At 43.9% G+C, this 12,369-nt stretch overlaps 1 protein-coding gene across 1 annotated transcript in view; it reads right to left on the reverse strand.

Moving 5' to 3' along the window:
• Positions 1–12,369, reverse strand: part of LOC142740553 (kelch-like protein 23) — a 63,318-nt gene that overhangs the window by 23,516 nt on the left and 27,433 nt on the right. The window lies entirely within an intron of this gene.

Raw genomic sequence — 12,369 nt, forward strand, 5'->3', positions numbered from 1 at the left:
TCGTTTTTTAAAAATAAAAACGTTACTGTAATCTACATTGCAGCGCCTATCTGCTGCAATAGCAGATAGGGGTTGCAAAATCTGGTGACAGAGCCTCTTTAAGTCCACAAGAGAAGCACAGGCAGTAGAGGAATTCATCAAGCTGTTAGCGAACGGCACAGAGAATTTGCTGTAGTTATGGCAACGGAGCAGAGACGGAGGCCACAGAGGGCCAAAAAGAGAAAAAAGGCAAAACGAGGTAAACAGAATAAGATCCCCAGAGGAAAAACGAGAAGAAGAAAAGAGTTGGAGGGACGTGAAAAGGATGGGTAACTGAGCAAGGACATATAGGGGAGTGACAGATAAGATATTAATAGATAACAATTATTAAAAAATGAAATAAATAAATGAATAAAACAGTCGCAAGGATATAGTAAAAAGCTGATAAGTTACAAAATATGGCTGAATTAATTAAATACAATTTAGGAATGAAACAAAGAATGAACAAAAATGTTCAATTAATGAATGAAAAATAATACATTGATGATAATAATACTAATGCATTGATAATACATAGTACATAAATATTACATAAAAAGCCCAAAATGACACAGGGAAGTAAAATACTTCAACATTTGTAAAAACAATAAAGATGAATGAATAAAACAGAGCAAAATAATGTGTAGTGGGTTTAATCCAGTGAGGATTCAGATAAATCATTGAGGCCACTGGGATGTAAACAGGAGAGCTTGAATATCCAGAAATTTTCTCTCTGTTTTAATCTAGTAAATCTATCGCCATATGAAGGGGGGATATATTCTATTGGGGTGACTAGGCTATTACTGAAATCACTATTGTGCACTGTGATGTAATGACGAGACACACTATGTTTCATAAATCCAATTTTCACATGAGATCTATGTTTGTTGAGCCTACATCTTAGTTGTTGTGTGGTTCTTCCCACATATTGAAGATTGCAAGGACATTTTAGCAAGTATATAACAAAATTATTACTACAGTTGATGAGTGATTTTATTGGGAAGTATTCACTAGTTGTGGAGGACATAAAGGTTTTGCAACCATGTGTGATATTGATGCAACACATGCACCTCTGATGTCCACAGCGGAAAGAGCCACTGATAGGAGGAAGTGTATTGTGTGTTTTCAAGCCTATATTCCTCAATCTACTGGGTGCTATAAGATTGCGTAACGTTTGGGACCTTCTGAACGTGATTGAAGGTCTGAGATGGTGCCGAATACAATGCTGTATAAAAATAATTAAAGGCTTTCAAAACCTTTGTGGGATTCTGCGAGAGAGATCCATTTGCCAAGCGCAATTTCGGCGGTGTTGAGGCGGCAAATCTAGGCGTAAGGCGTCTGGAGAGTAAAGTCCCTGGCTTGTCCCCCTGTGAAAAAAACTTATGTTGTGACCATCGTAGACTTTTTTTCCGCCCAGCTCTTCAGACACAGATTCAGTTCAGCTCGAGCTTCCGCAAGTTGAGCTTTTAGTGATGGGCTTCTATCCAAAAAAAGAATTACATTTTTTAAACATAAATCACGCTAATCTACCTTTCATGTATCACCTCCCTAAAGTCCACAAATCTATCACCAATCCCCCAGGACGCCCCATTATATCCGGTATGGGCTCTCTTACGAGCAACTTGTCCCATTTTATTGATCTTCACCTTCAGCCTCTGGTAGTTAAACTTCCATCATACCTCAAGGATTCCACGCAACTCATTAGGGACCTTGGTGATTTAAATAAATTACATGGTTCTCTTGGTCTTAATTTCCTGACAGCGGATGTATCGGCACTATATACCAATATCCCTCATGACAAGGGTTTATTATCCATGGAGTCCTTTTTAACATCGGATAGTCATATACCTCGTTCTCAGTCCTTTTTTCTTTTATAGTGCATATTCTGGAACACAATATTTTTACTTTTAACGAACAATGTTTTAGACAAAGTAGGGGATGTGCAATGGGTTCTAGATTTGCTCCTTTATATGCAAACCTTTTTATGGGCACTTTTGAGGATCTTTTTATTTTTGATAACCATTTATTTAGGGATAACATTGTATTGTACAGACGATATATTGATGATCTGTTTTTTATTTGGAAGGGGAATGAAACAGAGGCAATATCCTTCATCAATTTTCTAAATACTAATGACTTTGGTCTGACTTTTACCCACAAATATTCCTCCTCTTCAATTGATTTTTTAGATCTTATCATCAACAAAGATGATAAGATGCTTTTTACCACTAATACACATTTTAAAACTGTTGACGTCAAAAGCTATTTAGACTTCAAATGTGCGCACCATCCCTCCTGGCTCCGTAACATACCATTTGGGCAATTTAGGCGCATTAGAAAGAATTGCTCTAGCAATAAGCAATTTCATTCAGAATGCACCATTTTAAAAAAACGTTTTAAGGAGAAACATTTTCCGCACAGTCTAATAAAAGGAGCTATGCATAAAGCATCTAAACTCACACAAGATTCATGTATTATACCCCCTAATAGAATAATAAAAAATAAGAAAAGTGTCGATTCCAACCATTTTGGGTATAATTTTATTACTACATACAATTCCGTAAGCAAAGCATGTTTGAACATTATTAAAAAACATTGGCATATTCTGAAAAGCGACCCATATCTGAAAGGTATTCTCCCTGACAAAACTTCAATCACGTTCAGAAGGTCCCAAACTTTGTGAGAGACCTCCCATCTCATCTTGGAGATTGAATGAGTCGTTGTTGTCGGATCAGGAGGTAGTCAAAGAAATTCAACAGGAATTGGACACATATTTCTTACTTAATAAGACACAGGACACTTCGGTCATATCTAATTGGGCGGCTCATAAGGCCGTGATCAGGGGAAAGCTTATTCAGATAGCCTCGCGAAATAAGAAACGGTCTAAAGAGATATTAGCATCAAAGGAAAGAAAGTTTGCGGACCTGTCTAGTCTATTTAAAAAGGATCCATCGGCCGCTATAAAAGCTCAACTTGCAGAAGCTCGAGCTGAACTGAATCTGTGTCTGACGAGCTGGGCGGAAAAAAAGTCTACGATGGTCACAACATAAGTTTTTTTCACAGGGGGACAAGCCAGGGACTTTACTCTCCAGACGCCATACGCCTAGATTTGCCGCCTCAACACCGCCGAAATTGCGCTTGGCAAATGGATCTCTCTCGCAGAATCCCACAAAGGTTTTGAAAGCCTTTCATTATTTTTATACAGCATTGTATTCGGCACCATCTCAGTTTGATGCTAATAAAGCTAAAGCCCTTCTGGAAACAGCTATCCCTACTAAACTTTCCCAAGGGGATAGAGAGGTATTGGATGCTGAATTTAGTTTGGATGAAGTGTTGGATGTTGTTAAACATCTGAAGGCTCACAAAGCCCGGGACCAGATGGGTTTTCTTCAGGCTACTATAAACAATTTAGGGAGGTCCTGGCCCCACATATGGTAGAATTGTTTAACGCCTATCGGGGAGGCAATAGTTTGCCTCCTTTCTCAAATTTAGCTTATATACATCTTATTCCCAAACCTCAAAAGGATCATACAGATCAGGCCAATTACTGTCCAATATCCCTTCTTGATGTGGATCTTAAGATTATGACAAAAATATTGGCGGTCCGATTGAATTCTTTCCTTCCCTCCTATATCCATAAGGATCAAGCGGGTTTTATCCCCTTTCGCCAGGCGGAGGACCAGACGAGACGGGCTGTAGATATTATCTCAGCAGTCCGCTCGGGATGGGATGGTACTTCTGGACGTCAAAGTATGTTATTAAGTCTTGACCTTCAGAAAGCTTTTGATTCGTTATCCTGGGAATATTTGTTCTTTGTCCTTGATAGGATGGATTTCGGTTCCAGCTTTTTGTCTATTCTTAAGATCTTATATCGCCTACCTACCTACCTACAGCGAAAATAAACTCTAGAGGATATTTGTCGGGAGCTTTTCCTATACACAGAGGAACGCGTCAGGGATGCCCGCTCTCGCCCTTCCTGTTTGCGCTGGCTATTGAGCCATTGGCCAATCTCATCAGGAATTCTCCCGACATTCGGGGAGTGAAGGTGGGGGGAGTTGAACATAAATGTGCATTATTTGCAGATGACATTCTATTATTTGTGTCGACTCCTTACCTCCTTGCTGAATCTTTTTTATATCCTTGACCAGTTTGGCACACTATCTGGGCTTAAGGTTAACCGTACGAAGTCAGTGGCAATGAATCTTACATTACCGGATAGGGTAGTTAAACTACTACAACTTAATTTTGATTTTCATTGGGATGCGCGTAGATTGGCGTATTTAGGTATCAAATTAACACCCACTATAGAGTCCCTCTACAATGACAATTTCCCTCCACTTTTCAAACAAATAGCTGCAGATCTCACTAGATGGTCCCCTCTTAATCTCTCATGGTTTGGTCGCATTGCCTCAATTAAAATGACGATTCTGCCCAGATTGCTGTGCTATTTTCGTACGCTCCCTATCGTGGTCCCACGGAAGTCACTTAGACTGATCCAAGCACTCATTATGTCTTTCATTTGGGGTTCTAAACGTCTGAGAATAGAGAGGAAAACTTTATTCACTCCAAAAATAGCGGGGGGCCTGGGTGTTCCTAATATTCAGCATTATTACCATGCGGCACGACTAGCGCAATTTACAGATATTTATGTTCAGCCTTACTGCCCTCAATGGACACAAATAGAAACAACTGCATGTGCTCGTTTCCCGCTAGAAACGTTATTGTGGATGGAGTCATCGGATAGGCCTCCGGTTCTCTCCCCTGTGCTTTCTCAGATGTTACGGCTGTGGGACTCGCATAGAAAGAAATTTCATATCAAATCACTCCATAATCCTCTTATGACTCTCACGGGTAATCCTGCCTTTCCTCCGGGTCTGTGCAGTATAGAATTTCGCTGGTGGCTTAATAAGGGGCTTTACAGGATCAAAGATTTCTTTGTAGGGGGGGATATTAGAACTTTAGATTACTTTAAGGACTCACACTCGATGCCCCCATCGGAGCTTTTTAGATATATGCAGATACACCATTTCTTGTTAGCCTGGAAATCCAAGTTGGGGGAAATCAGTACATTGACCACTTTTGAAAGGCTTTGTTGGCTCCCTGGTACAAGGCGGAAAATATCTACGATATATTCTGATCTTGTCACCCCAGTGGGTAAACTCCCTTACATGACTCGATGGGAGCAGGATTTAGGCTCTGTGATGGACTTGGAGCAGTGGAGGGAGATGGCGTGTTTGACCTCGAATTTATCTATTAACACATCCCTGGTTGAGGCGGGTTATAAGGTATTGATGACGTGGTATATGGTTTCCACTCGTATAGCTCTATTTAATTTGTCTGCTGATTCACATTGCTTTAGGCGGTGTGGTGCGGAGGGCACGCTAATGCATATCCTATGGGAATGTCCAATAGCTGTCGCCTTTTGGAGCCAGGTCTACCAGCTTATTAACACGGTTGTTCAAGTCGAACCCCCCAATGATGTAACTACGGCACTGTTGTGTGGTCCCATCCCGGCAGTTCGTGTCTGCACACGTAAATTTGTCCAATATGTATTTTTGGCAGCTAAAATTACTATTGCCAGGGCTTGGCGATCATCTACATTGTCTATGGATATGTTGATCACTAAGATCTCATGGATAATGGTCAATGACTGCCTATCACATCTACTATCTGGTACGTTAGACAAATTTGATGCCATTTGGGCCCCCTGGAGGAATCGTACACTTTTGTAACACATAGAGATGGTTACGACCCCCTTCTTTCCTGTACCTTTCCTCCCCCCCCTCCATCTATTTGTTATTGTGTGTTTTTCTTTTCCATACAGGTCATATAATGGGCCTCTATAAAGCAATGTGATGTCAATGATAGTTACCTATGTTTGCTACGATTACATTTATATGATCTACATTTTGTAGGAGTTTTGACATCATGACAGTCATGTAATGTGGGTTTGAACACGGGCCATGTTGGTCTAATACTCTCTTTGATTGTATTGTTGTTATTCAATTGCTGAGACTCTGCGCGTCTGTGTTATTGCTATTTTACAAAACTGTTCAATAAAAAACTATTGAAAACAGAAGGTCCCAAACGTTACGCAATCTTTTAGCACCCAGTAGATTGAGGAATATAGGTTTGAAAACACACAATAGACTTCCTCCTATCAGTGGCTCTTTCCGCTGTGGACATCAGAGGAGCATGTGTTGCACCAATATCACACATGGTTGCAAAACCTTTATGTCCTCCACAACTAGTGAATCCTTCCCAATAAAATCACTCAGTAATAATTTTGTTATATACTTGCTAAAATGTCCTTGCAATCTTCAATATGTGGGAAGAACCACACAACAACTAAGATGTAGGATCAACAAACATAGATCTAATGTGAAAATTGGATTTATGAAACATAGTGTGTCTCGTCATTACATCACAGTGCACAATAGTGATTTCAGTAATATCCTAGTCACCCCAATAGAATATATCCCCCCTTCATATGGCGATAGATTTACTAGATTAAAACAGAGAGAAGGCCTTTTTTTCTTGCCTCTTTGCAAAGCAGCCAGTGACTTCCTTCCAGCTGCAAACTTTTCACCAGAGAGGCATGTGTCATAAGGCCGACATGAAAAAAAAAAAGTTTTACAGCGCTATATAAAACTAAACAGGGCGGACTTCCGGTTCCGACGCTGGAGATGCAGGACGCGAGTGACTGAGCTCCCGCTCCCGTCCAGCCTATTTGCTTATAATAGTCGCTTCGGCGGCGACAATCAGCGGTGAAGTCACCAGCCCTGCACACGGAATCATCACAGGTGGTGCCTGTATGGACAGGTACCTCCTCAGAAGTGTGCAGAAGCCAGCCATGGAAGACTCAGCCGAGGCCGTGGTAAAGGGAGGTAAGATGGCGGCGCTTCCCGCCACTGCGACCCTGCTATACACACAGGAAGATGAGCTGCAGCACCATCAGTCCCAGCTTTCAAGCCCGACAGAGCACATAATGTCCGCTCTTCCTGCAGCCATTGATTATGTAGCCCTGGCCCGAGAAGTAGCCAAACAGATAGCGCCAGACCTGCAAAAGGCGCTGGAAAAAACGGTGCAAGATTCCCTAAACCGCGTGCATGCGGAGCTGGCACAAGTCACTATCAGAGCTGATGAGTTAGAGCAGCGTATGACGCTGCTGGAGGAGGAAAATGAGCGTCTGCAATCCAAACTCAGAGGGGTGCTGTCTGTTACTACGCAGTTGGGGGACAAGGTGGAGGATCTGGAAAACCGCTCCAGGAGGAGCAACCTGCGACTGGTGGGGCTGAAAGAAGCGGTGATATGTTCTGATTTTCAACGAGTGTGTGAGAGGACATTGCCAGAAGCTTTAGGTCTTCCCCGTCCCTGCCGGGTGGAGAGGGCGCACAGAGTGGGGCCGGACCCCAGAAACCTCCCAGCAACAGACGACCACAGTTCGCTTCGTCCCAGACAAGTAATCTTTAAGCTGTTGGATTACAATGATAAGGTGGCACTTATGAAAGCTTTCCGCAGCAGATCGCGTCCCTTGGAAATACTGGGCATGAAAGTGCTACTTTTTGAGGATTTCTCGGCGGAAGTTGCAAAACGAAGGCGGGCTTTCAGCAAAATTTGCACCGCGCTGTTCCAAGCGAAAATACGTTTTAACCTGCAGTACCCAGCAATCTTGCGGGTGTTTCAAAAGAACGGACGGAACAAGGTTTTCACCACGCCACAGGAAGCGGAGGACGCACTTACGGAGCTTTGTAGGCGCAGACCACAGCAAGAGGAGAGTCACAGTCCAGTACACAGTCCGAATCGCAAGTCGAGAGAAGCCAAACGGAACCGACTAAATATGGAGCGAACCTGGACAGAAGCTTTAATGCCCACACCTGGAAGATCCCGGGGGGGCCGAGCCGGAAATGGAGGGGACTCTCCGAAACCGCAGAGGCGTACGCGGGACCGCACCCGATCCACGTCTCCTGATTGAAGGACGAAGAGCTTTTCAGCACATTTTATTTTCAGCACATTTTATTTAAGCTGATGTGATGATGATTTTGTGGACGCTGTAGACCAATTGCAGATTCCGACCAGATACAGATAAGTTTACAGATAATTTGAAAGTTTTGAGGGAGATATTTGGTGGTAGTATACGGCACTCTGTACCGGTCAACAGCTGGCCTATTGTTATAATGTTACAATGTTATAAGGTTGAAATGTATGCACTCTGGTATTTCCCTGCATTTTCACTACAGGAGATTAGTGAGGGAGTTAGATCAGGTTCTGAGATTTTTCCTTGTGGGTGGAACTGACCGGGAATGAGATAATGCCTCCTCCACGCAAGGGATTAGCTGTATCTGTCACAGATGGCAGACTGGGGGAAATTGTGATAGAAGATATGGGAAAAGGAGGTAGGGAAACCTTGAGGCGAAGCAAGATTCATGTGGATATGTGATTTTAAGTCTGTTTGCATAAAAGTCATGAAGATATAATCCAAATGGACGCTAGGAGGTTAAAATTGATGATATGGAAATGTATAAGAGTGTGCACAGGCGACAAAGAGGTAATGAGGGGGCAAGGGCTGGTGTTACTTCCTCAGGGAAGGAGTCATAGGTGCAGACTGGGGGGGAGGGGAGGGAGGGGCGTGTTCTGACATAACAGAAAAAAGTGAAGTCACGTACACCAGTGGGTATGAAGGGGCTGCTAACCCTTGCCGCAGGTGATTTGAGGGTTTCGTTAGATAAGGGCCGGTTGGCCTTGTTGGTTCTGGCTTATAAGCCGGGTTTTGGTTATGTTGTTAATGTTTATACATGGCTCTTGGAAAAAGACGGATCTGACTCCCCGAACTTAGCACGACTTTTAGGCACTTTAGCTCATCTTATACATGGCCCAATAACATGAAAATAGTCTCTTGGAACGTTAAAGGGCTGAGATCCCCACAGAAACGGACCAAACTTTTAAGACACATGAAAAGATTGCACCCAGATGTGGCCCTATTGCAGGAAACTCACCTTACCGAGCCGGAGTTTAAGTATTTGCAAAAATTCTGGGTGGGGCAGGTTTTTGGCTCGTCGGCAAGGGAGGGTAAGGCGGGAGTTATAATTTTGGTACATAAAAATTTTGTGTTTATACTGGTGTCTCAGGAGCGGGATGACGAGGGCCGTTGGATCCATCTAGTGATGGAGCATGCAGGGGAAACCGTCAGTATTCATAATGTGTATGGCCCAAATACGGTTAACACTGGTTTTTTTGGTCATTTGGAAACCCAACTCCAGCAGGATCGCACTAGGTTTTTGATTCTAGGGGGAGACCTTAACACTGTAAGATCTTCAAAGGAAGATAGGAGCGCAGGGACTAGTTCGCAGAGAAATAGAGATAAGATCTTGCCCGACTTTTTAAGACACACGGCCCTAATGGATGCGTGGAGGAGTCTACACCCAGATGCGCGGGAGTATACACATTTCTCCCATGTTCATCAGTCATGGTCGCGTATTGATTACTTGCTAGTTAGTGACGCATTATCGCGGCATTTACGTGAAGCGACAATTGAAGATCTAGTCATTTCGGACCATGCTCCGGTTACCATTACCTTGGCCGACACAGTAGCTAGAGGAACGGATTTTATCTGGAGGTTTCCCGCCTTTCTGGCAAAGGACGAGGGCTTTATACAGAAGCTTAAGGGGTGGTGGATGGAATTTGATGGGGATAATGTATCACATCGCTCGGAACCGTCATTGTATTGGCGTACAGCTAAAGCGGTAATACGAGGAAAAATCATGCAATATATGTCTAATCTTAAACGTAAGACGACCGAAGGATACAAGGCAGCGAGCGACAGATTACGGTGTGCATACACAGCATTTCTACACTCTCCATCACTGCCATTGGGGGAGGAATGGAGGGAAGCCAAGCGACAGTTTGATCAATGGTTAGACAAAAGAGAGAGTATTTACCGGTCCCAATGCGTTTCGGCAATAAAGCGGGCAAATTATTAGCGCGATTAGCAAAAGGGAGGTATGCACCATCGCACATATCAACACTTAACGAGTCAAATGGGACTTCTACCTCAGACCCAAAAAAAATCAATACCATCAGTACTACCAAGCCCTTTACTCAGAAACACCCATAGATCTCCAAAAAGGGAGGGAATTTTTGGAGAAGGTGAAGCTGCCAGGGCTCACCCAGGAGCAAAATGGTCACTTGAGCGCAGAGATTACATTAGAGGAAGTCTGGAGCGCCATTAAGACCTTTTCTAACGGAAAGGCCCCGGGTCCGGATGGATTCACAGGGGAGTTTTTTAAATCTCTGAGAGAAGAAATCAGCCCTACCTTGGTGGCATACTATAATATTTTACTAAGCACAGGGGCTTTACCAGCAGAGGCTAAAGTAGCGCATATAAAGGTGCTACCCAAGAAGGGGAAGAATCCTCTTGACCCGGGGTCGTACCGTCCCATTTCGCTGATAGACCAAGATCAGAAATGACTCACAAAAATTTTGGCCAATCGGCTGGCTATGTATCTACCCATACTGGTGGGAAAGTCCCAAGTAGGCTTTGTAAAGGGCAGGGCAGCAGTGACAAATCTACACAAGGTGTTGACGGTGCTAGAAACAGTCAGGCATGATCCCCAGCCAGGTACCAGGCCGGCACTTTTAGCGCTAGATGCAGAGAAAGCCTTTGATAACATACAATGGGAATGGCTGGGGATGGTGCTAGACAAAATGAACATTCAGGGAGACTTCCGGGTCTTCCTGAAGGGAGTCTACAATAGCCCGCAAGCACGTGTTCACTCCTCAGGGTTCCTATCAGATCCCTTCCAATTACATAAAGGAACACGACAGGGTTGCCCCCTATCACCCCTGTTATTCAATCTGGCATTGGAACCTATGGCTAGATACCTGGAGGAATCGGATATGTTCAGAGGTATTCAAGTAGGGTCTTGTGCAGTGAAATTAGCCCTGTTCGCTGATGATGTCATACTTTTTATGTCGAATCCTCAAGAGCATTTAGGGAAGGTTTTTCAATTTTTACAGGAATTTGGGCAATGCTCGGGATATAAAGTCAACATAGCTAAGAGCGAACTGCTGGAGCTGGGCAGGCCATTGCCTAAGACCTTTTGGCAATCATTGGGTTGCGGGATATCACCGGTTGAGCACTGCATTACTTATCTGGGTATCAAAATAGGGAGGGCACCAGACACTCTGTATGGCCTAAATTATCCCCCGTTAATTAAAAAAATACAAGCGGAACTCACTAGATGGGGCCAATTGCCGTTGTCCCTCCTGGGAAGATGCCATCTGATTAAGATGGTTAGTTTCCCCAGATTGCTCATGGGGGAGGGTAGGCATGGGCAATGCAGGGGATCTTATGCACACAGAGGAAAAGAGGTGGTTAACTGGGGAGGAAATCACCACTAAACTCAGACACATAGCAGGGAGGGCCAATTTTTTGCAAGTACTTCAGGTACGAGCATTCTGCACCTCCAGGCTCAGGGATGTGAGTAAGGAAGCTACCTCGCACACTCTGGATGAGGTCATGGGTCCAACAACTGGGAGGGCGACCATTTCGGGACTGTATGGAGCATTGAGAGATGGTTTTGTTCGGCCGCAATCAAGGATTAGTTTTAAAAGCTGGGAACGGTGGACTCAGGATCCAGGTATAGGAGAGATCATACTGGGGGGTTGGGAGACGGTACGGAAGAGTGTGATAAATGAGAGCTGGAGGCAAACCTATTTTAAGTTGATGCATGCAGCTATATATGGCTTTAATATTCTGCCTTCACAAATTTTCCCTGACCGCATTACAAGTTGTCCCAAGTGCAATACACCACTGACGAATTTGTGGCATGGGGTGTGGGGGTGTGTACACACGAAACGATTTTGGGGGATGATACAGAAATATATTGAGGACCATTGGAAAACGAATCTCCCAATAACGCCGCAAGCACTACTATTCCATCAGGCGCGGCCGCGGGAGGAAGAGGGTGCTCGAGGAGTGAGTTCACCTCCCATGCTGGTGCACACGATTCTACTGGTAGCCTTGAGATGCCTCCTGAGTAAATGGCTAGAGGCAGACATGCCGGGTTTAGAAATGATTGTGTCGCGGCTGAAACAGTTATTGGTTCTTGAGAGGGTGGAGGTGGAAAGGAGGAAGGAAACGGGAACCAAGAAGCTATTTGATAAGTGGCAAATATTCATAGAATCGCAATGTACAGCAGCCGAAATAGCGGAAATTGTTAGGCCCTTCCAGTACACAAAGTGGTATTGTACACAGCTCTTGGCAGGCACTTTAGTGGGGTTGCAACTCTGAATCAGCTGGGGGAAAAAGGATGAGTAGAAACTTATTGATGACCTAGGTCGTGTCGGGGT

Source organism: Rhinoderma darwinii, chromosome 1 (assembly GCF_050947455.1).
Source record: "Rhinoderma darwinii isolate aRhiDar2 chromosome 1, aRhiDar2.hap1, whole genome shotgun sequence".
NCBI classification, from domain to species: Eukaryota; Metazoa; Chordata; class Amphibia; order Anura; family Rhinodermatidae; genus Rhinoderma; species Rhinoderma darwinii.